Below are 22,677 nucleotides of genomic sequence, written 5' to 3'. Positions count from 1 at the left end.
CTGTGTGCTTCAGAAGGGAACCCTGAGCCTTTCTCATCATTCCCTCTTTAGCACACAGTGCATAGCAGACACACAGCACTGGATGGAATGGATGCATCTGTGGCCCGGGAAGGTGTCCTGGGGTCCTTCCATTTGGCTGTCTTAGGGTAAGTGGTGCTGGGTATGTATTTCTAAGGACAGTTTCCCCTTCTCCACTGTGTTCACTAAGGAATTAAAGTATCTTACAGCAGGAATTTGTCTTTTTCATCAAGGAATCCCTGGGTGCCAGGAAGTGCCTTGCACAAAGAAAGCCCTCAATCCATGTTTGTAAAAGGCTGAATGACCTGAATAATGCCACTGTTTGGTAAATAGTGTGCATGGATTATCACCGCAGCCATATGACGTGGGTCTAACTGTATCTTTATTTATCACATGAGGAAACTGAGGCACAGAGAGGTTAAGCAGCTTGTCCAATGTCGGTGTGTTGCTAACTGGCAAAAGCCGAACGTGTTGTCAGCCTCCATCAGTGTTCTGTTTGCTTCCTTCATGGTGCTGCTTTTCAGATACCTGTCCTCAGATACCCACCTGGCGAAGGAACCTGTTGGCTCGCGCCCCTTCACTTTTCTAAGGCTGGGTGAAATACCACAAGGGTGGGGCCACTGACAGGAAAGATCTGCCACAAGGGCGCAGCCATCCGTGTGAGCCACCTGGCCTCTGGGCCCTGACCCGGCTTCTCCTGGGCCCCCTAGATGCGCAGTGTAGCCACTTCTCCCTCTGTGTCCTTCACCACCTATCTTTTTCACAGCTCTGTTTCCCCTCTTGTCAGCAGATCTCTCAACAAAATGTTTTCCATCACTGCTGCCTATTTTTAGCCCCTTTATCAGAGTTATTTCCTTTGGTAAATAGCTTCCTGGCATAGGGTGAGCAGCCTAACTCGGGCGCCAGCAAGCGCTGTGTGGATGGGGGTGTGGGTTGGGTGGGCATCTGGGGTGAGAGGGAAGAATAGAGGAGCCATGGACCAGGCCCCACCTTTGGGGGCTACTTTCTGTTCCAATGGTGGCAGCAGCAGCAGGAGCAAGATGCTCATTCATTCCATTTCAATTCGTTAAAACCATTCTTTGAGAAGGCAGCATGTGCACAGGCCTCGGAAGCAGACAATCAGCGACAGGCGCCCAAAATAGACTCAAAATCAGCAGCATTTTGTTTTGCTCAAGGCTTTTCATGCCTGCAAGGGGAGGAAAGAAAGGATCCAGAGCATTTTCTGCTTCCAAACACACATCTATTTTACAATAAGACAAATGACTCGTATTCCTGCTATTAAATCCAGCAGCGTCCCCTCCCCACCACCCCTTCTCTGAAGCCCTCGCCAGCATTTCCTTTTGTGGCTGTAAGAGAAGCAAATAGCAGTTCACGCATCTCCAGTGCAGAGTGCCTCTGCCTCCTCCGGCTCTGCCTGCGAGCTGGGCTTTTACAAGCTGAGATTTTCATAAATTAATGCTGCGCGTGCTGCTGTAGCTGCTGTAACGGCTTTCCAGAAGGTGCCGTGAGCCAGGCCCTGCTGGAGAGAAATGAGCCAGTGATTTGCTAGTGGAAGGCTCTTGGCCCCAGTCAGAGGTTAAGCCAGGCAGTTGCAGACGTCCTGGGCTGCTCTCTGAGTGCAGCCTGATGTCATTGAGCCTTTAGAAGGGACTTCGACTTGGGAGATTCCCTGGTGATCAAGGAGGCCACTTATGCAGGGGACGAGTCCCAGTGGGAGAGCGGGATGCCTAGACTCCAGTCCTGGCCCTGCCCTGTGGTGACATTGTGACATTATCCAGCCACCATCCCCTGGAGATCAGTTCTTCCTAGTATATACTCTGAGTACAGTAACACCTCCCATTTGTAGTACTTACAAAATGGGAATTTAACACTTATGTGTGAAATATGTTGACCATCTAGGTCAGGGGTCTGCATACTTAGGCTCGTGTGCCAAATCTGGCCATAGCATTGATAATAAATTATCTATGGCTGTTTTTTGCACTACAGGGCAGGGTTGAGTAGTTGCCATGCAGAGTGGATGGCCCTAAAGCCTAAAATATCTACCCTCTGGCTCTCAACAGGAAAAGTTTGCTGCCTTTGGTCTAAGTAGTGAGTCCCAGGAGAGCAGAAACCCCTCTGAGAGGTTTAGGGACACATTCACACACCCAAGATTACTCAGCTAGTAAGTGGCCTAAATGTCAGTGTGTGTGTGTGTGTAAGTTTCCACATCCAGGACTATCAGGGAAGTGATCAGTGGAATGTATACAGGTAGAGCCAGAATTTGACAAAAAAGAAATCCCTCCCAAAAATAAAAGCTATATGATGAGTATGTAGGTGGGTAAGCTCAGTGCCTGACTTAATGTTTCTGAGCAAGGAATCTATTCAGGCAGACTCTCCACCACCTCTGAGCTGTGTGGCCTTGGGAAAGTTTTTAACCTCTCTGAGCCTCAGTTGTCTCAATTGTCAAATGGATATGATAAGACTTATTTTGCAGGACTATTATGAGAATTCAGCATGATAATTTAAGTACATGCTTAACGTGGTTCCTGGCAAATATTAGGGATTCTCTCCCAGGCCTGGTTCCCTTCAGTGGTTCCCACTGCTAATGACAAGGCCTTCCTTGGTCTTCATCTATCTGCCCTTCATAACACAGCTCAAGCAGCTGGACAGAGAGGAAGAAAGGGCCCTGACAGTCATGGGTGGCAACTGAGTATAGAGGTTGAAGTGTTTTAGAATCACTAGACCTAAGTTCAAATCTTGACCCTACTACTCACTGAGCCAGATCACCTTGAGTATGTTGATTTACCTTTCCAAGCCTTGCTTTTCTCTTCTGGAAGATGGGAAGGAAATACACACTTTGTTGTAAGGCAATAATAAAGAGTAAGTGCAATGATATGTGTTAGGCATTTAGAATAGAACCTGGAACTCAGTAAGGGTAAATAGTAAGCACCCAATAAATGTTATTCCCCTCCTACATGACCTGGTCTAGGTAGATTCTAGCTTTTCTGGAATTCTCATGTGAATGATTGGCGTTGAGCATCTCTAGACCCCTCTTGGACCCTACCTTGGAGACAGAGGTCTCTGAGAAGGCTCCTGTCTATCCTGTCTCACTTAAGTGGAAAGTACTATAAAACCCAGAGGTCCAGCACATTAAACCAGCCCAGCTATGATCCTGGCATGGGGACCAAACAATATCTTTGAAAATATGTGTTTTCCTAGATAAAACCTCTAATTGGACAATTGTATCTTTTGGCCTTATGCAGACTTTATAACTTTAAAAGCTCTTAAACGGAAAGCTCTATGAATGGGATATATTTATTTCTGTGGCACTCTGACTCGTGCTGTTGACCTGACCTGGGGGTGGGGCTTCCAGGACTTGCTAATTTCCCTTTGCCAGGTGGTTGTTACTGTGCCTGCACCCTCGGAGAGCCACAGCCAGTTGTCACTGAAACCCAGAGGAAGGGTTTCTGGTTGCCTAAAAGATTGTCCTGTACCCAGATTGATTTCCCAGGAAAAGAACATGGTGCTTGAGAATTTCTCTGGGAAGCATCACATTTTTCTTTAAAAGACTGAAAGTTCATTTTATCAGGGCTTTTTAGTCCTCATAGAAAATTCTTACAGTCTGGGTTGAAAGCACCTGACTTCAAGGGTGGATTCATGGCTGATGAACACTTCCTTTGGGTACCCAATTCCAAGAACTCTTCTGAAAGTAAGCAACAGAGCTACAAAGACATTTCCAGACTAAAATCACAATGACACTGACTGCACACAGAAAATGTGCTAATTAGGATAACACAAGCTTCCATAACAAGAAGGTACCACAATGTATAAAGGCACAAACACAATAGAAATTTAGTTCTCATTCGCATTTTAGTCCAAGGCTAACATTTCTGGTCAGTGGATAGCTCTTCTCCACCCAATGATTCAGGAATCCAGGCTCGTTCCATCTTAAGGTTCCACTGTACTAAGCAAGAGAGAGTATAGATTATGGAGGCCAATTAGCTTCAGTAAGGGAAATGTGCCAAAATTGAGGCCATAAAAAATTAAATGTGATATGCAAATAGAGTGCCATTAGGTCTAGTACCTGGCCAACCATGAGGACTGTCACTATCTTCACCTGCAAATCTCCTGCCCTTAGATCAGTGTCTAGCATATAATAGGTGCTTAGTAAATGTTTGTGAAAGAAATGAATGAATGAATATCCCACCAGCTCTATTCCTTTCTTCCCTGACTTGGGTCACCTGACAGAAAGGCCAAATTCCTGGTCAACTATTTCAGGCCATTTCAAAGGTATATCTGTTGGGCCCAGAGTCCAGTGGTTGGTCAAATGTTCCTCCTTCTGCTCCCACAAAATCCTGAATTACTCATCCATTTTACAAATTGCTTTTATTAAAGAGAAATTTAAAATTATATAAATTTAGGAGTATACAAAACAATCTGGTATATGGGTGTTTTGCCCAAGGATCTCTGATTAGAGGTTCCCTTAGAGGGCATCTAGGCCCAGAGCTGCAAAAATGACCCAGTTCATGAGCCAACCCACTTGGCAGTGGCCTCCTGGAGATGAATTCTGAAGGCAAGCATGCTGTGATTGATTAGTAATGTCTACCATATGCAGAGAAAAGGAAAATGATAAGCAAAGTCCTGTGTAACCTGCTAGACCCTATCAAGTCTAAGATCCTCATATGTATAGGGCTGAGGTTCAAAGAGAAAAAGTGGTACACAACTACCACTGGAGACATAGGTTGGAGGGCCTAGGAGGTCATTGGAGGCAGAATGAAAAAGGATAGAAAATGGTGGAAGTTCTGCTGGAAAATTCTCTTACAAATAGAGAATGTAAGAGAGCTAACTGCTAGGAACTAGCCAACGATTGTAGCTACCTCTAAGAAAAAAGAAAGGAGTCAGAGCATGGGGTATGATGTGGTTGGAATCTTGCTGGGCTTGGTCAGCCTCCTTTGTGCCAGGTTAGGGGTGGGGGGGAAAGAAGCCTGCTGTCCTTGCCCATGTTTCTTTCCATATATCATAAGGTAGTTTCGTGAACCCAGTGGGCAATAGGTAGATGGCTGGGACTCTCCTAGGCCTCTGAGATGCCTCCCATAGAAATCTGGGCACAGAGGGCACCGTCCAGTCCCAGAGCACCATGACTCACCATACCTGGTGCTTCCTCTGTGCCTCCTCTGTGCTGGCTGCTGGGGGTCCAGAGACATTGAATCATGGCCCTCAACCCAGGTGAGCTCACAGTCTAGAAAGAGACAGAGAAGTCCTCTGTTTCTTGGATCCTAAGATGATATTGGTTACAAAACAGTTTATCAGTTTAATGACAGAATTTTAGGAAGACAAAAAAGCAAACAAAAAAACAACCAACCAACCAAACAAACAAAAAAAATCTCCCAGCTTAACCTGAGGCAGATTGTAGGAGCTATCCTGATTTTACCAAAGGAAAAATGGGACCACCTACATGATTTTTAATCAAAGAAATAAATTCAATCAGTGGTTACAATACAGAGTGATCTGTGCTGTGATGTGGAGAGTGCTGGGGAAGGTGTGCTTGATTATGCCTAGGAAGGGAGGTCAGGAAGGTCAGGGCCCTAGAAAAAGGACATTTGAGGAGGAGTATGCCAGGCTGACAAAGCGGGAAAGGGATTCCCAGCAGTGGGAATGGCATGGTCAAAGGAACAGGGCATATCCATATCCACAATAGCAAGAGCATGTGTAGGTGAGCCTGGATAGACAGACAGACAGACAGCATGCAAATGGCGAAGGTCCTCTACGTATCTAGAGCAGCCATTGGGAAGTGAGGCTCCGGCCAAGAGAGAGCCATAGCAGCTTTCAAAACGGGGGCCCAGAAGCCGATCAGCCATCACAGCTCCATCTCCTTCAGCTGCTCCCCGTGTGGGAGCACAGGTGCTTGATAACCAAGGGATGGTCTATTTAAAGCCACCTGTAAGTTGGTTCGAGAAGGCACACTGTAGGGTAGAGGAGGAGAGAGGGAAGGGGAATGTCAGGAGGAAGAAGCATGCGAGAGGGCTCAGGAGGCGGGATTCCAGTCTAGGCTCAGCCCTGAGCTCACCGTAGGGCCTGGGGCAAGTTCCTGCCTCTCTGTGTGCCTCAGTTTCCTCAGTCTCAGTCTCACGCAGTGGTGAATTGTGCAGGCTCAGGAACTAGGTGTGTGGGTCCCAAGCTAGGCTTCCTCACTTGTGATCTGCAAGCATTGGTCAAATTACTTAACCACTGTGCCGACGTTTTCTCCTCTGTAAAACTGAGATAATAATGGTACCTACCTTTTAGAGTTGCTGCGAGGATTAGATGAGGTAATGCATGTAAAGCATTTATAGCGGTGCCTGGCACACACTAAACACTCAAAATCAGCTATTTTTAAAATTATGATATGATGATAGTGTTGGACTAGCTTAGTGGGTTTTAAACCTTAAACCTTGGAACCTTTCTCCTAACATATTTGGAACTTCAGTGGGTGAAAAAGGTCACATTGAGCTCTTTTGGTTGGAAGGTGGAGACTCTGAGCCTTGCCACTTTAGCATCCCCCTTACCCAGGCCTGCCTCCCAGCTCCCCGCACCCCAGGCATCTCTGCAGAACCTTTAAGCTCCAGGAAACCCAGATTGAAAGCAATTATCCCAGAGGATCTCTGAAGTCTTTTCAGTTGCTCCTTTTCTCCAATTCTTGCTTCAGACACTTGAGTTTATATCTGGAAGAGCTTTCTTTGATAGCTCAAAATCCATTTTCCAAAAGCATCAACTGAACCAGGCCCTGGGGGACAGTGTGGTAAAGGCAAACCAAGGCAGATATGGAGAGATGAGGAAGGTATTTGAGCAACAATCCTGACTGCAAAAACCCACAAACAACCAAATACCACCATTATGGTTTTTACTTTAAGTCAATACATTTTTATTTAAGGAATTTTACATGTGATTCATTCCACTGTCCATCAGGGTCACCTTAGTTCTTCCAAATCTTGAGTCAAGATTTATCTTCAAGATAGGCCTTTCTAGAGATTCATGCTTAATCCACAGTCGTTCTGTCCATCTTAGTTGGGCTTCTTTTATCTCCACTTGAATACAGACATACTGATGAAATACTTTAAAAACTTCCTACCCAGAATCTTTAGGGTCTTGTTCTTCAAATAATTCACTTTAGGGCCCTAGCAGTTGAATTGTGGAAAGCATATTGCTATTTTGGCTAATGATCACACATGTATTATTCTTTAATATTTTTCTAATGTTGAAGTTGTGTTGCATCCCATTTTCACTCGTGACCTTAGCAGAAATGTTACAGGTCTCATTGTCACCACTGTGATGTGTTTGCTGTGATGGAAACATAGCTTGTTTCTCAATGTAGCCCCATTAACAATCTCCGGATGGCATGATCAACAGTGCCTATTCTCCTTGAGAATGGGGCATCACCTTCACAGTTGTTAGGATAAGCTATGCAGATGTGACTGCCTTCTTTCATCACAGTCCAGGATAGTTTCTCATCCTTTTTTCTCGAGATGGTCAGGCACTGTCATTGCCCTGTGTGCAGTATGCCATGGGTGTCTCTTCTCTACTTAGGAACTGTCTATTCTCTAATCTGAGAATAGCAGATGACCAAAAAATCAATATTGGATCTATCAAAGGGAACTAAGTATGGGCACCCCTATGTGGCCTGCTTCAAGCTGGATTCAATGATGACCCAAACAGATGTAGATCCTGACCATGCGGATGTTATTGTCTAGGGGGAAAGATCAATTAGTGTAAGTGTGATAGGGATCAGGACTTGAAAGATAAAATTCCAATGTCCAGAACAACCATTGTGGGACCCTATAACCCACAAAAAGTAGGGGTTTGCCTTCAGGATATACTATGGCTGAGCCTCGGGAGGACCCTGAAAAACTTCATCTTGAGGTCCCGAAATGGAAGATCTCTTTGCTTCCCAAGACCCACTGCAGAGTTCTGCCTGGCTTTTCAGCATATACAGAAAGCTGGCTGCTTGTTGTGTACACTGTTAGAATTGCATATGCACTTTAGACATTGGCCATTCAGCTTCCAAGGCAGGCTATGGAGGCCACAATGAGCAAAAGCTAAGGAAACAAGTCCAATCCACAGTTAAGTCCTGACACCTATCACACTTATTGATCTTCCCTCCCAGAATAGCATCTGCATGGCCAGCATCCACATATGTTTGGATCATCATTGAATCTAGCTTGAAGTAGGCCACATAGAGGTGCCCATATTCATCCCTTTGATTGATTCAATATTGATTTGTTGCTCATTCAGTGCCCATCTTCATTGACTATCCTCTGCTTGTCCTTCATCTGCATCTTCCTCTGATCACATGCCAGCTGCTTCAGCCACCTTGGGCTTGTCACTGTTCTCTAAGCACTCCCACTGCTTAATGATCAGGTTCTGTTTGCCTGGAATACCCTTTCCTGCATCACTGCCTTCTCCCACACCTACTAAGCTCCTACTCAATCCTCAAAACAATTCCAAATGCCACCTCCTCTAGGAAGCCTTCCTAGATCACCTCAGAATTTTTTATTCCTCCATTTCCTGTCCTCCCATAGAACTTACACAGTATGTGACATTCCACTTGAATATGAATTATATTTTTGTCATTGCTCCCATATGTTATAAAGCTTGATGTGGGCAAAGATTTTTATCTTACTGGTCTTCATACTTGAATGTTTGGGGGAAGTCCATGAACTTGGCCTTTTTAATTCCTAGGTCTTTCTGGGTATGCAAACTTAGACTATCTAATATGTCTGAGTTTCACTATTTCCACCTGTAAAATGGGCATTTTTTAAAAACTTGTGATAACAAGTTTATTGTGGGCATTAACTAAGATGACTTGTATGAAGTAATAATGAAAATAAAATAATAGTAATGACAGCTGATATTGACTAAGTGCTCATTTAGCCACTGCTCTGCTCTTTACAAGTAGGTCATTTAAAACATTTTTTAAAATTTTGAAATAATGATAGATTTGCAGGAAGTTGCAAAGATGGTACTGAGAGATCCCATGTAAAGATAGAACTGAGAGATCCCTTTCACCTGGTTTTCTCCAATGTTTACACGTTACATAACTATAGGACAGTTTCAGAACCAGGCAACTGACTGTGTGAGTATTGTTCTGTGTCCTTTTCTCACTTGTGTAAATTTGTGAGAATCTTACACAATCACCACCACAATCAAGATACAGAACTCTCCCATCTCCACAAAGATCTCCCTTGTTCAGCCCCTTCAGAGTCATACCCACCCCTCTCCCTTCCGCCACCCCCAGCCCCTGACAACCAACTACTAATATGTTTTCTATCTGCAAAATGTTGTCATTTCAACAATGTTATTTAAGTGGAATGGCAAAGTATGTGACCTTTTAAGATTGGCTTTGAGATCCATTCAGGTTGTCTGACTATAGTTCATTCCTCTGTTCCTGGTGAGTTCCGTGGATATGCCACCAATATACCACTGATATACACTGATATACCACTGATACATGACTGACAGACCATGGTTTAACCAGGAAAAGTATCTGGGTTGTTTCCAGTTTTTGGCTTTGATGTATAAAGCAGCTATAAATATTTGTGTATAGATTTTTATTTGAATATAAGTCTTCATCTCACCAGGATAAATGCTTGGGGGTGCCATTGTTGAGTTACATGTTTAGTATATGTTCAGTGTTTTAAGAAGGAAGTCAAACTGTTTCTGAGAGTGGCTGTACCATTTTACATTCCCACCAGCAATGTATGAGTGATTCAGTGTCTCTACATCTTTGCTGGAATTTGGTGTTGCCACTATTTTAATTTTATCTGTTCTAAAAGGTATGTAGTGACATCTTATCATGGTCTGACTTTCCATCTCCCTAATAGCTAGTGATGTTGAACATCTTTTCACTGCTTATTGGCCATCTGTATGTTCTTTTCAGTAAAATGTCTCTACATGTCATTTACCCATCTTCTGGCTGGATTGTTCGTTTTTTTAATGTGGAGTTTTGAGTATTCTTTATATATGCTAGATATGGGTCCTTTGCCAGCTATGGTATTTGCACAATTAGTTCAATTAATCCTCATAACAACTCATGAAGAAGATACTAGGATTATCCCAATTTAATAGATGAGGAAGTTGGGGCACTGAGAGGTTAGCACTGTGTGTGGCACACAGCAGGTTTCCAGGGACACATCACAGTGAGTTTCATGCAGATGGAGCTCAGACCAAAGGTATAGTACCTCAAGGTACTTTGGTAGAATGGTGGGGCTGTTGGAGATAAGGAAGAGGAGCTGAAAGTGAAGGCCAGCAATGAGTAGAGGGACTTCATACCAGGCCATCAGCCCATTTAACAGGTTGAGGAGTTGAGGCACAAGCACTAGAACAGATTGCTATCTGTCTGTTTCATTAAGTTTCTGTAAGTTTCATTAAGTCTGTGAAAATTGTGTCTCTTTTCAACTGCATCCTACCTTTCTCCTGTGCTGCAAGGTTTGATGGTAGCGGGCTGGTTTCTACCTCAGGGCCTTTTTTTTTTTTTTTTTTTTTTTTTTTAAGAAGGAATTTCTCCTGTGCCTTCTCTTTCCAGGGCACATGGAAGCAGGCTGCTGCTGCTGTCATGGAAAGCACAGGAACAGGAGTCAGGATACCAGGTGTTGGTCCCAGCATGGTAGTGAACAGTGTGGGAATTGAATGCAAATCATTTCTCTGGACTTTCTATCTCCATATCTGTAAAATAGGAGTGACAACAGCAGCTAGCTGGCAGAGTGATTGTATAGATTAAATAGAGAGGAGAGGAGGAGAATAGGGGCGTTGGTAACACTCATGGGTTCAGAGTGGAACTCTTTCCTGTCTAACCATGTAAACCTGAGCAGTGTGCTTAACTTTTCTAAGCCTGTTTTCTTATCTGAAAAACAGGGACAATCACAGTTTCTACTTTATGGGCTTGGTGTGAGGATTAAATGAGATATTGCACATAAAGCACTTGCATAGATCCTCTCTCAAGATGAACATGATTAATAATAACTAACATCTATCAAGCACTTACTTTGTGTCAGAATCTGCTTAAGTTCATCAAAATTAGGATTAGACACCAAGACAAGGACTTAGGTGCAAGTTTATATGGGAGGGGATCCCAGGAAGCAATGTGAGAGAGCAGGGAAGTGAGCTGGGGAGGAGTCATTTTGGTGGGCAGTGGGGGCTCAGTCCCACTGGACACCCTCTTAGAGACTGAGAAATGCACCTCAGAATCTCCACTGTGGTGTTTATCCACCATCTTCCAGTCCTCATTCGTGGAGGGTCACTCCTGGGGCATTCATTCCACCACATCTTTGACCTGCCCTGTGCTTGGGCTAAGCCTATAACCATGATAAGGAAGCATCCTCAGGAGAAAGACTCAGGAAGGCATTGGCACATACAAGGAACTGAACTGTCTGTATGGGGCTTTGGGGTTGACTGAGGGGAAATTGATGAATGCTAGTGGTGTCTGCTATACCACTTTAAGCACTTTATAATATTAACTCATTTACTTCATGTAACAACACTATGAAATGTTCTGTTATTATCCCCATTTTATAGATGAGGCAACTGAGACACAGAGGGGTTTTACAACTTGACCAAGGTTCTCCAGTCAGTCTAATTTCAGAGCCTGCATTCTTTTTTTATTTTATTTTATTTTTTTTGAGACAGGATCTCACTCTGTTGCCCAGGCTGGAGTGCAATGGCACGATCATGACTCACTGTAGCCTCAACCACCGGAGTTCAAGTGATTCTCCCACCACAGAGCCTCCCGAGTAGCTGGGACCACAGACACACACCACCATGATGGCTAATTTTAAAAAAAAACTTTTTTTTAGTGATGGGATCTCACTATGTTGCCCAGGCTGGTCTCAAACACCTGGACTCAAGCAGTCCCCCTGCCTTGGTCTCCCAAAGTGCTGGGATTACAGGCATGAGCCACCATGACTGGCTGGAGCCTGCATTCTTTCAAGAAGTTTTGACTATAATTCTCAGTAAAAAATATATTTTATATCACAATTCAGCTCCCAAACACACATACACTAAATAAAGATTCCTAAAACAATACTCATCTGTACCACGTGCAATACACTCTGAAATTTTCTGTTTTTTTTTTTTTTTAATCACGTTATTTTAAAAATGGTATTAGTCACCCAGTAAATTGTTTTCATAACCCAGTAATGTGCTGCAACTCACGGTTTTGGAAAAAGACAGTGTTCTAAAATTCTATTTTATAGGACTATGTTAATGTCATAAGGCTGGCATGGGGAATGATATGAGGTCGGTGCCCAGGGAAGGTTGGTTTCCTTGTGTGCCCTTTTTGGCAAACCAGAGCCTATGAGCTGCTACCTTCTAGGCTTGCATACAGAGGCCTGGCTGGACCTAGCACGTTTCTTAAATCCTAGACTTGCCCCAGTGGAGTCTGCTCAGCCTCCTCCCTGGGGATGGGCACCATCTTGGGCTGTGACCTTCAATTCACCGGCTCCCCAGAAGCCAGCTCCTCCTTGGGAGGTGAGGTTGTACCCTGTCCCCACAACATTGTCATTTCCTTCCCCTGAGTCTCTCTGTGTGAGGATTGTTCCCCTAATCAGGATGGAGACGCAGTTCATTACAAGCTGGTGAGGCAACGGCTCTGTGCTCCAGGCCCGAGACAGGCTGTCTGGGAGCTTGGCCAGCCTCCCACTGCCCCGGACACCAGGGCAGTGGCCTCAGAGCAGAACCAGCTCTCTGGGTTTGTCTGCCCCCTTCCCAAGGGACACAGGCAGACACACTGTTTGCTGAGACTTCCACAGCTTTCATTATTATAAAACCTCTGTCGTGCTCAGACAATGAGTTTCAGCAAATGATAGCACTACTTCCGAGAGCGTCTGTAGAGCACCTAGAGTAACAACTGGCCTTTATTGAGTTTTTACCATGCACCAAGCCCTGGGCTAAACGTTCACCTGCAGGCTGTTCGTCTTTACAGCAAACCCAGTAGGTAGGTATAACTATCCCCACTCTACAGATGCAGGAACAGAGGCACAGAATGTTTTGGTAGCTAAACAACTCATCAGGAGGTTAGAAGGTGGCCACACCTAGCTGGCCCCACTGACTCCACCGACTGCCTCTCTTTGCTGTGTTGCATATAAGAATGTGACTCCAAGTTTTTCCTTCCTTCTGGATCCACCTCTGGCTTCACTTTGCTCAGCAGTCAGGTGAGTTTCCACAGGTGACTTTGTCTCTCTGAGCCAAGTTTCCTCATCTGTAAAACAGTGCCTAGTGGTACTTCCTTCCTCAGGCTGTTAGGAAGAGTAAATGAAATAATGTATATAAATGCATCTCCCGGAGATCCTAACACGTAAGAAGTGCTCAATAAATCTATGTATGAAAGAGTCGATTCAGCTGTTTTCCTACTGACTTGACAGTATCCCGCAGTCATTTCCCAGAGGCATGATGTCACCACCCAGAGGATAATAGCAGCCAATCTAGAAACCTCCATGTGTTCCTGGGCTTCTCATACTAGTGCCTTGTCTTGCCCCACTGCCCCATCTCACTGACTTCCCTGGGGCAGAAATCTCCAATATGACTAATATCTCTTGGAGGGCTATGAAGAAGCCATTTATTTCCTCCAACAACAGACCCCCCCACCCAGGACGAGGAGAATAGCCGTGTGGTGGCTGCAGAGCCTGGTGCAGAAATTCTCGTTAGCTGCAGTTTAATTACTGCCTGCCGTATAGGTTTTTAATAACAGTAAGTCCCAATTAGTTTCTTGTTACTTCAGAAATAATTACTGATGGTGGACCTTTGTCTCTGTTTTAATTCCAGCTTCATTCCCAAGCTGCGGAAGTCTAAACAAGTGGGCAATTTTAGCTGGAGGAGGTGGGGAGGATTGGGGATGCATGAGGAATGTCTGCACAGAACTGCGAGTTTCACTGGGGTGCTTGTGTTTGCCTGAGATGAGTGGAGGAATGGCCGTGGCCATTTCTCATCTCTATAAAGAAAATCCTGGGCCCCTGTCTTGAGCTAAGGACAGGAGTGGGGCCCTGCTCTCAAGGGCAGGTGGGTCTGGGACGTAACATTCTCTGCACAGAGAGACCGCAGGGGAGCTGGCCTCCAGTTATGAACCATGCCAAGGGCATGCCCTTCCGCTGCCCTGGGGGCCAGGCCCCAGCTACTGACCAGCTCAGAGGCAGATGCCACCGCCCCCAACAGTGACAGGCACAGCCAGATGGAAGAGCAGCTTTCGGGAGCGGAGAGAGGGGAGACGGTGTGCCATCTCTTCCGCAAGGGCAGTGCCCCAGCCTCAGCCACACTTCTGATCTGCAGTCCAATAGACCTTTCTAGCATGCCAAAGAGAACCTGGGGGTGCCAGGGGGTCCTCAGAGCTCACACTGCACCTGTGGCACCCACAGCGAACAGCCGTCCGTGAGCCGAGGAAACTGTACACGGGTAAGATGGTCACTGAGCTTTGTTTGAAGTGGGATAGTCTCCTAGCTTCAGGGAATTCTCTTTCAGTCTGACCTGCTTTCATGCTGCTTTGTCTTTTTAACTTTTATCCTATTGTACCTGGGAAGCTATTGTAATGCTGATGAGTTATTGTCTGCTGAAGTTACATAGTGATCAGAGCTAACGTGTGGTGGGCATGCCAGACCGTCTTCTAGGTGAGGTATATGTATTTATTCATTTAATCCTCACAGAAAATGCTCTGAGGTTAGTATAATTATTATTATCAACCCTCTTTTGCAGATGAGGAAACGGAAGCACACAGAAAGATTAAGGAATTTGCCCGAGGTCACCCAGTCCATATGTGGCAGAGCTAGGGAGATTCCTTCCCAAGGAGTTTGACTCCACTGCCAAGCTTCTGACCAGCCTCTTATGGGAAGGACTTGACCCATTAGAGAATGGGATGCTTCACAATGCATATATCCCCTGTGATGTTTTTTTAGTTGGCTCTGCATAATACATTCTTTTATGGCCTGTGTGTTTGGTGATTCTTGTGTTGATTTTTGGTTCCAACTGTGTTCTCTGAAAGCTTCTCTTCATTTGAAATGTCTGGGTCCGGCCAAATGCTCTGTTCTTAGTGTTTGTGCAGTTTCCATGATGGATGAAATGGCAGGGGCACTTCTGAGCCCAGCCTAGGACTGTGGCCCAGGCCACCCACGTTTAGAGGTGACAAAGCCCTCTGTGCCATCATACTGGCCAGCCTTGGTCCTTTTCAATGTCTCCTGTCCCTCTTTCCTCATGACCAACTTGTCAAGGGAAGATGTCGCACTGCTGAGCCAGTAGTTTGCTTTTTTTCTCACCATGTTCTTTGGTTTCTTTCCCCCTGAGAATCCTTTCCAGTGGAATTGCAAATGGCTTGGCTGGAAAAACCTGCTGAAAATCCATCCTTTCTCATGTTTTCCCTCTTACCTCCTGTTCGTTTCATCCATTCGGCCAAACTGCGAGGTTGTCTTATTGTTAATAATCTGGGCTACTCTGTGTTTGGAGGTTCATTTGGAAAATTGTGTCCAGCAGGCAGAAATGCTCCACTTCATCTCAGACACAAAGGCATTCTTTGAAGGTACAAAGGGTTCAGTATTAAATAAGTAAGCAAACAAGCCTGGCCTTTGAGGAGAGAAGTGTGGAAGGGGTAGGGAGAAAAAGAAAACTGCCTCATCAAACTGTACCTCAGTTTATTTAGACAAGGGGAGCTTATTTGTGTTTATTTTATGCTCACATCCTAGGGTTTCAAGGAATGCTCCTGTAATCTACTCCAGAGGCATCAAGGCTCTTGCCAGAATCTCTTGATGGCCAATCTTTTTGAAGTGTCAGGTGAAATGCGGGTGAAGGGACTATTCTGTTTAAGAAACAGCACGAGGGAGGCTGATCCATTTTTCTAGTTACTGGGAACGTTTCCCTTCACTATGAGGGCTGATGCTCTTCTGGCAATATCTGCCCAGAAAAATCTCAAGCCTCAATGGGTATATCCCTTCCTTTTCTCTCTCTCCAAACTAAATTGCATCCCTGTCTTAGTCTGGGTCCTCCAACACAGACTGTGAGGTAAGGATTTCAGTGCAAGTAGTTTATTTGGGAAGCGATTCCGGGAAGCACTGTGAGGGAGTGGGGAGTGAGACAGCGAGGAGAAAGCCAGTAAAAGGTGTGCTAATGGGTGGGTTACTGTAATGGGCAGCTGGGCTCAGTCCCACAGGGGGCCTCCGAAGGACTATGTTGGATCTACCTCAGAATTGTCCCATGGAGGAACAAAGAAGCTGGGGTGTTTATGCACCAACTCATCTGCCTCATTCGGTGTGGTTTTCTCCTGGGATGTGGAACCCCAGCACTTCTGGCCTGCCCTGTTTGATGCACAAGAATCTCTCAGAGACAGGATGTCCCTAGGCAGAGGGACATGCCCACTGTCTGTGGATGATCTCCAGGCTAAACCAAGGGAATATGACAGGATGTCAACAGCATCTGCTAAAGCAACCAACTGCTCTAACATTGTGTGCGTTGGACAAAATTATAACAGTTGCCAATATTTACCTATAACCTCTAGCCAGTTACATGTGTATTAATCTTATTGATCTCCCAAAACGTTTGAATAGGGGCTGCTGTCATCATCTACAGTACAGCATTGTGGCCAAGAACATGGACTCTGGAGCAAGAATAACTGGGTTCAAATCTCACCTCTTCTGCTGAGTAGTTGTGTGACTTGGGCAGGTTTCTTAGCTTCCTTGAGCCTCAACTTCCATACCTACAAAATGGAGATAACAATAGTAGCTACTTTGTAGGATTGTTTTTGAAGATCAAATAAGTTAATACACATAAAAGCAATTATAATAGTAGGCATATACTAGGTATTCAATAAACACTAGCTGGTGTTATCCTACAGATGAAGGAATTGAAGCTCAAAGAGGTTCTTAGCTGAAGGTTTTGTAGCCACCAAATGGTAGAGTCAAGATCTTAACTCGGGCTTTCTGTGGCAGCATCACTTTTTCTACTATACCACGGGATTTTGTAATCATTAATACATGAGAAAGCACTTTCTAAACTGTAAAGTGCTCCACAGAAGCTTTGCTTGTATTACTAGTTCTGCTCCTTGGAACAGCAGATACAGTCTTGTTCTCTCAAGAGCTTCAGCCTGGTCTTTGAATTCTACTGTCATCTCTGTACACCTGGCTCTGGGCACAGTGTCTGACTGGGTGTCAGCTAGGTGGATGAGTTATCCAAAGCCCCAGGACTGGCCCAGTGATCCCTTCCTTCAGAGCTCCTGCCTGCAAACTTCTGCTCAAAGTCAGGCCCTATCTCTGTCACATGCCCCAATTGCTGCTGCTTCCTCCTCCCTACCACCCCTACACCCTACTTGGAACATCCTCCCTGCTCCACCATGCCTTGTGCCTGGTCCAGTGATCATCTCCCACACCACCACTTCTACAATTTCCCCTTTCCTTGCCTCCACACTAGCCCTCCGGCCTCCCCTCCTGGACTCAGAGCAGTCCTCTACTTTGTCCTTTTTGGATGGTGTTCTTGGGTATATGTGCCAGTCTGGGCTTCCTACCCTGACCATAAGTTTCTTGTGGGCAAAACTGAGTGACATTTTTTCCTTTATTCATTTATTTATCCATTGTGGTCTCAGACATGGTACCCCATCTGGTAATGGGGAAATGAGAACAGGCAGAACAAGATTGATCCATGGTTGAAGAGCTCAGTTTGGGGGAAAACTGGCATGCAAACATTGCTATCAGTGACAGTGAATCTTGGTGGGGACACAGAGCTGAGGTGCCCATAGACTAGGATCCTCTCTCTCCATGCGATGGGGTCAAAGATGAAGTGACATTAAAGCTCGGTTTTTAGATTAGGGATGATTTGGTTGCAAGGAAGAGAAACTTGCTCAAGCCAGGTCATGGAAAAGTGGGAGTGGGAACCTTTTAGAAACAAAGAGCAGGAACTTCTCCTCCAGGAACTAGAGAATCATCAGAGCTTCCAATGTCTGTCCTGCTCCTCTCTGCACGGCTTCCTTTCTGCACATAATCCTATACTGCCCAGCTGTGAACCTAGATGACCTGCCCCATCAGTGTCCCATGGTCCTGTTGTCCCAGGTTCCAATCCCTGTGATTGGCCCAGCTTGGGCTAAGCGTTCATCCCCAGTCCAATCAGCTTTGGCCAGGAAATCAGGGACGTCAAGTATGAAAAGGACACACGATCCCCCAGTGGGGGTGGGAGGACAGGAGTGCATCTCTACAAGTTCTTTTTTATTATTATTATTATTTTGAGATGGGGTCTCACTCTGTTCCCTAGGCTGGAATGCAGTGGCGTGAACTCAGCTCACTACAACCTCCGCCTCCTGGGTTCAAGTGATTTTCCTGCCTCAGCCTCCCGAGTAGCTGGGACTACAGGTGCACGCCACCATGCCCAGCTAATTTTTGTATTTTTGGTAGAGATGGGGTTTCACCATGTTGGCCAGGCTGGTCTCGAGCTCCTGACCTTGTGATCTGCCTGCTTCAGCCTCCCAAAGTGCTAGGATGACAGGCATTAGCCACCACGCCCCGCTGCTTCTCTGCAAGTCTTGAAGGGAGAGTATATTAGTTTCCTGGGGCTAATAACAGGTTACCACAAACATGGTGACTTAAGACAACAGAAATTTATTCTCTCACAGTTCTGGAGGCCAGAAATCTAAAAATCAAGGCATGTGCAGAGCCATGCTTTCTTGGCAGACTCTAGAGGAAAGTCCTTCCTTGCCTCTTCCAGCTCTGGTGGCTCCAGGTGTCTCGTGGCTGTGGCAGCATCACTCCAATCTCTGCCTGTCTTTGCCTTGCCCCCTCCTCTCTGTCTTCTCCCCTTCTCTTCTCTTTTGAGGATATTTGTTAATGGATTTAGGGGCTGCCCTAATCCAGGATAATCTCATCTCACGATCGTTAACTTTACACCTGCAAAATCCTTTTTCCAAATGTGTTCGTTTTTATGGATTCCAGGTGGACATATCATTTAGGGGGCCACCATTCAACCCACTACAGTGAGGGTCTGACATACAGAGAAAGGGAGGAAGGGCATTCCAAGTTGAGGGACCAGCATGAGCAAAGGATAATTACTCAGGGAGCAATGACATATTTCTGCTCCAGGGGCAGAGGGTTAACTGATGGCAACAGAGAGGACTGAGGTTACGTACGACCAGACCACAAAAGGACTTCCATGTCACATAGTAGCTTTGCCTTGCGGGCAGCAGGGGGGTCCACTGGCAGTTCTTGAGTGACAGAGGAGCATTATGAAATTTAAAATTTGTATTGTAAGCAGATTCTTCTGGCTGCAGCATGGAGCTGTATTAGAGGGGGACAGAAATGGAGGGAGGGAGATATTCATAGTTGTAAATACCTACTATGTTCCAGGCATGTTTCTAGAGACTAGAAATAAAGCAAAAGAGGGCCAGGCACAGTGGCTCATGTCTGTAATCCCAGCACTTTGGGAGGCCGAGGCAGATGGATCACAAGGTCAGGAGATCCAGACAATCCTGGCTAACACAGTGAAACCCCATATCTACTAAACATACAAAAAATTACCCTGGCATGGTGGCATGCACCTGTAGTCCCAGTTACTTGGGAAGTGGAGGCAGGAGAATCACTTGAACCCGGGAGGCAGAGGTTGCAGTGGGCCAAGATCACGCCACTGCACTCCAGCCTGGGTGACAGAGCAAGACTCAATCTCAAAAAAAAAAAAAAAAAAAAAAAAAAAAAAAAGAAAGAAAGAAATAGTGCAAAAGAGAAAAGGGACTAGGCTGCTGCTATATTACAGCAGCATATCTAAAGCAGGGAGAGAGGAAAAAAAGCAGAGGAACAAAGGTGTATGACATTAACTGGTAATAAGGGCTCAAAAGGAAAATCAAGCAAAGAAAGGGGTATAGTAAGTGATGGAAGGTTTTATATAGGAGGTTCAAGGACGGCCTTTCTGATGAGGTGACATTTGAGTAGAGCCTGAAGGAAGGGAGGGAGCTATAAGGTTTCTGAGGGAAGAGTATTCTGGGCAGAGGGAATGGCATGTGCAAAGGCCCTGAGGCAGGAGCATGCTGGGAATGTTCAAGGAACCGCAAGGAAGAGTTTGTGTCTGGGGGAGAGGGAGCAAGGGGAAGAGAAGTAGGCAATAGCATCAGAGAGGCAGTGGGACTGTATCACATAGGACTTTCTAGGGCCCAGAAGAACTGTGGATTTTACTGTGAGTGAGATAGGAGGCTTTGGAGGGTTTTAAGCAGAGGAGAAACGTCGTGTGACTTAAATGTTTTTCAAGAATTACTCTAGAGGCTGTGAGAAGAAGACATTGTGGGCCTGGACGTGAGGGTAGGAGGAGGCTACTGCAACAGTCAGGATGAAAGATGACAGTGGCTTGGACTGGGGGGGGTCAGTGGTGGTGTGTTTAAACATGGCCAGATGCTAAATATATGCTCAAACTAGAGTTGATAGGATTTGTTAATGGATGGCATATAGAGTGTGAAAAAGAGGAATCAAAAATGACTCCAAGGATTGGAACTCAAGCAACAGGAAGGATGGAGTTGTCATTTATGGGGATGGGGAACTGCAAGAGGAGCAGTTAGGATTGAGAGTTTGGGGACATATTAGGTATTGGTGGCTTGGGATGCATTAAATCATTGAATCTTGCTTTGTGCCAGGCAATGCTCTAACTACCTCATGGCTATTAACTCCTTTGACACTTGTAGCAGCCTCATGAGATGGGCACTTGTATCCCCCTATTTTACAGGTGAAGAAACTAAGGCACTGGAGTTGTTTGATATGGTTTGGCTGTATCCCCACCCAAATCTCATCTTAAATTGTAGCTCCCACAATTCCCATGTGTTGTGAGAGGAGCCTGGTGGGAGGATTGAATTATGGGGGTGGGTCTTTCCTGCACTGTTCTCATGATAGCGAATGAATCTCATGAGATCTGATGGTTTTAAAAATGGGAGTTTCCCTGCACAAGCTCTCTCTTTGCCTGCTGCCATCCATGTAAGACATGACTTGGTCCTCCTTGCCTTCCGCCATGATTGTAAGGCCTCCTCAGTTATGTGGAACTGTTAAGTCCACTAAACCTCTTTTTCTTCCCAGTCTTGGGTATATCTTTATCTGCAGCATGAAAACGGACTAATACATTGGTTAACTTACCCAAGGCCTCCAGTTGGTGAGTTGCAGCGCTGGGATTGAGCCCAGATAACCTGTGTCCAGGGCTCACATTCTAGCCATTACACGGGACTGCTGCCTGTTTTTTGAAAGGTCCAGGGGAGAAGTTGGGGCAAGGGATATTTACTTAGGAAAGAAAAAATACCCACAGCTGATTCTGATGTGTCTTCATCCACCTGCCCCTTCAACCCCCAAACTCATCTAGAGCTTTTGGTTTTGGGGGAGACGCACTTGATTGTCTGGCCCAGCACCACCTAAGATCCTCTCTCAAGGAGAGTAAAGGAAGACAGACTCCTCTGCACTGATGCTAAGTGTATTTACCGTTTCGTCTTGTCTTTTTGTGAAATGCAAACTTTGCTTCTATCTATTTTAAAAACATATACTGCAGGAAAATAATGGCTCAGTGGAAATGTTTAAGTTTCTGGGCCCCAAACCATTTCTAAATATTATTTTTTTTAAAAAAAGAAAGTCATGAAAAGCTGCATAGGCTCTACTTAGCTGAGGCCTGTGCAAGGGAGCATGTGAGGATGGAAGGGTTAGTGGGGAGGAGGGTAGACACAGGACTCCACAAAGCCTTCCTGGCATTGGCAGCAGCACTGCTTCCTTGACCTCTTTTGTTTGCCTAGAAAGGACTCTTTCTCAATGCAGCCTTTTTCTAAGGGCTTCTAGCAAGGTCCCTGAAAAATGGGTCATTTCTTTTCATCAGATTTGGGATTTGGAAGGTCCTGGTACTCCAGGCCCTGGACAGGATTTGGGCGTGGGTTGTGTTGTTTCCCTGGGACATCCTATTAACATGCAGTCCGATGCAACCTGCTGCTCATCTTGGAGTCAATGAGGAGAGAGGGATAGTGGATTACTCCAGGAAATCCACGGGCCTGTGGAATCATACCATTTCAGACGGAGGCAAAAGATTAATCGGGATTAGTGAGGGGTCTGCATTCAAGACTGGTTTTGAATTATATAATTTTATCTGTTTGAGTTCCACTTAAGTGCTCAGAATTACTCAGAGGCAGTTAAGCAGAGATCCCTAGGGGGAGCTTGCTTTATTGCAGAGTTAGGAATAATCTGTGACTGTCTTCTTGGCAGCACAAGCCAAACTCCTTTATTTGGCTGTCAAGACTCTGCAAAGCCTGAGCCTACTTACTGGTTTGTTATTTCAAATGTATTGGATATTGGATACTATTACATGCCAGGTAATTTGCTGGATGTTTTCACATTTGTTGCTTTATTTAACCTTCACCCCAATTCTGAGGCTTAAATGTTACACTACCCATTTATAGATAAAGAGACCAAGGCTCAGAGGCTTCAGCTTGCCCCAGGTGTTAAAGCTGCTGAGAGTAAGAGCTTTGACTCAGTGTCCAGTGCTCCTTGCTGACCTCACTTCTCCATTTTCCACTTTTTCCTCCCTTAACCGCCCTCTCCTCACCTGCCCCTCCCAACTGCTTTAGCTAAACTCTGCCTAGTCCCAGCTCCTTGCCTTTGCTCTTGCTGCTGTTCCAAGCAGGCACTCAATGTTAGTCTCATCCAAATCTCCAAGCCCTGTCCTGTTCCCTGTTAATTCTTCAAAGTGCCCACA

General features: G+C 45.4%; 1 protein-coding gene and 1 non-coding gene across 2 annotated transcripts in view; one reads left to right on the top strand and one right to left on the bottom strand.

Annotated features, from left to right (window-relative positions):
* Positions 1 to 22,677, top strand: part of NAV2 (neuron navigator 2) — a 768,177-nt gene that overhangs the window by 233,790 nt on the left and 511,710 nt on the right. The gene's annotated exons all lie outside the window — the stretch shown is intronic.
* Positions 7,275 to 7,409, bottom strand: LOC119624620 (small nucleolar RNA SNORA1). Its single transcript, XR_005240776.1, has one exon. It is a non-coding gene; the product is annotated as a small nucleolar RNA SNORA1 (small nucleolar RNA).

The sequence above is a fragment of the Chlorocebus sabaeus genome, chromosome 1, assembly GCF_047675955.1.
Source record: "Chlorocebus sabaeus isolate Y175 chromosome 1, mChlSab1.0.hap1, whole genome shotgun sequence".
NCBI classification, from domain to species: domain Eukaryota; kingdom Metazoa; phylum Chordata; class Mammalia; order Primates; family Cercopithecidae; genus Chlorocebus; species Chlorocebus sabaeus.
The sequence above is the reverse complement of the archived record's forward strand: the minus strand, read 5'-3'. Positions and strand labels throughout refer to the sequence as shown.